General features: G+C 36.9%; 1 pseudogene; it reads right to left on the bottom strand.

The window, feature by feature from the left end:
- Positions 1-1,074: 1,074 nt before the first annotated feature.
- Positions 1,075-1,825, bottom strand: LOC105466190 (acyl-protein thioesterase 1 pseudogene; annotated as a pseudogene).
- Positions 1,826-2,251: the final 426 nt, after the last annotated feature.

Raw genomic sequence — 2,251 nt, 5'->3', positions numbered from 1 at the left:
TTTAAAGTGATTGCTATTTTTATGTTTGCACAAAAAACTAATACAAAAAATAATTTGACTAAAGTGAAAATTTCAAGTAAGTCCACTGGCAGGTGAAAATAAAACAAAAAATTATAATAGATTCCTCATCTATAGTAGTTGGTTTCAAACATGTGTACAAAGTAAACTCTATGCTATGAGGAGATGAAGTAATCTTAGAAGTTAGTTTTTAAGATCAGTTTTAAAGATATTTCAGAACATACTAGAATATGATCTAATTATTCTTTCAGTTGTTTACAGAAAAATAAAACCACAGAATTATTCCTGTTAACTGGGTTGAAGATCCTAATAGCTAGGTGTAAATTTGGATAAGGTACAGTAATCTGAAATAAATAGTGCATGAAGTTTTAATGTCTGGTTTCTCTATAAAGCATAAATAGATTTTAAATACCTTATATCTGTGACCCAGAATGTCAAATTATAGCATGTATTGACAATGGCTGTCTATGGCAGAGAGGCAATACTTGGTCTGCTATGAAGGACAATAAAGAAAAAACAAACTTTTTTTTTCTTGAGAGAAAAGAGTATTAAATAGAAATAATATCAGGGGAAATAAAAGCCTGGCCCCAAAATAAAAGGGCCATTAATTGGAGAGAACAATTTTACTCTTTCTTGATAACAAACAGCATTATCCCTATTATTAGGAATAATGTAATACCACCTCATTCTTATTATGTATTACAATCATTATGTATATATGAACACATATATAAAAACACAGACACTGCATGGTGGCTAAGCAATTTTGGAATAAATCCATAGACTAAGTCACAGCATGCATAAATTGTTTATATCTTAACTGCTCATTTATACCTGAATAAGTTTTCATGCAGCATACTGATAATTTTCAAATGATGTAATAAAAAATCTGGTGGCAGTACTGTATTATTTTTCTGACTTACATTTGAGAAAAAAGAAGCTACCTGTGTCATTATTTTAATATAGTAGATCCTGGATCTTCTTATAAGAATGCATGTATAGAAACTTAAAAGATCATAAATTCCTCATGAGGAGACATTGTTTGATCTGTGTCATTGGCATGTATTTGCAAAATATTTTAACACTGTAAAACATTAGAAATTTGAAGACTGGGCATGGGAAAAGGTTTATACTCTAATACAATGATGCTGGTGTACTTCTACACAAGGCCTCTTAGTGACATCAATCAATTGGAGGTAGGAGTTTATCAATGAATTGCTTGACATCCATCATTTCCTGTTGACATGAACTGTGCATCATACCTTCATAGGTTTTAAAGGTCACATTGGCTGGATTCACCAAGTTTTTAGTTTTTCAACCGTAAGAGAACCAAACATCAGGGGAACTAAAGGGTCAAATCCCCGTGGCACTGGAGAATAGAAATATCTCTATTAGCATCACCGATAGGACCCTGTGGAAAGGAAGCCCGAAGTGGAAGCCAGCAATTGAGTGCAGTGACACCTGCCAGTTTCTGCTGCATGGTAAGGGCAGTATATAAAGACAAAGTTCCTCCCTGAGAAAACCCTCCCAAAATAATTCTGTCAGAAGGAATGCCATTCTTCACTTCTTGATCAATCAAAGCTTTTATATTTTCTGCTGCCTGTTTAATCCCAGATTCATCCTCCTGTGAATCTGGTGAAAGCCCAATAATATCAAACCATGAAGGCATAGCCATGTTCATATTTAATGTAACAGGCCTAACAGGCCCAGTATCTCCCAATCCATGCAGGAAAATCACCGCAGCGGTGACCTTCCGGGCGGCGGGCGCGATGGCGGGCTGCGGGGTTGACGTGTTACAGCCACACATACACCGGCTCAGCTCACAGCGCAAGCGAAAGGAAGAGCGGGCGTGCGAGCGGCGAGTCCCGGCCGGCCCCACCAGGCGCACGCTCCAACAATGCTTTCTTATCAATTGTCTTAAATTTGACTCTTTCTCATGCATAGTATAAAATATTTGGATTTAAAAATAAATCCATATTCATCCCTTCTCTACGGCTTCTGTTTTTATAGGATTTAATCACTTCTCCCTCTGCCTTTGTCTTTCGGGAAAAAGAATCCTAACTTTTCTATAGGGCTTGCCTTGTAAGTGTTGGGAGGCCAGTTAACTATAGGGTTTTCTGTTTTATTCTTTAGGGAGACTCAAGGGACCTAAGTTCATAAGATTGTTCTCCATATCCTTGGTGCCTCACCTGTAAAGACCACCCCACTTAAAAGGAAGCCCTTTAAGAAGGGC

This window comes from Macaca nemestrina, chromosome 9, assembly GCF_043159975.1.
Source record: "Macaca nemestrina isolate mMacNem1 chromosome 9, mMacNem.hap1, whole genome shotgun sequence".
Lineage (NCBI taxonomy): Eukaryota > Metazoa > Chordata > Mammalia > Primates > Cercopithecidae > Macaca > Macaca nemestrina.
The sequence above is the reverse complement of the archived record's forward strand: the minus strand, read 5'-3'. Positions and strand labels throughout refer to the sequence as shown.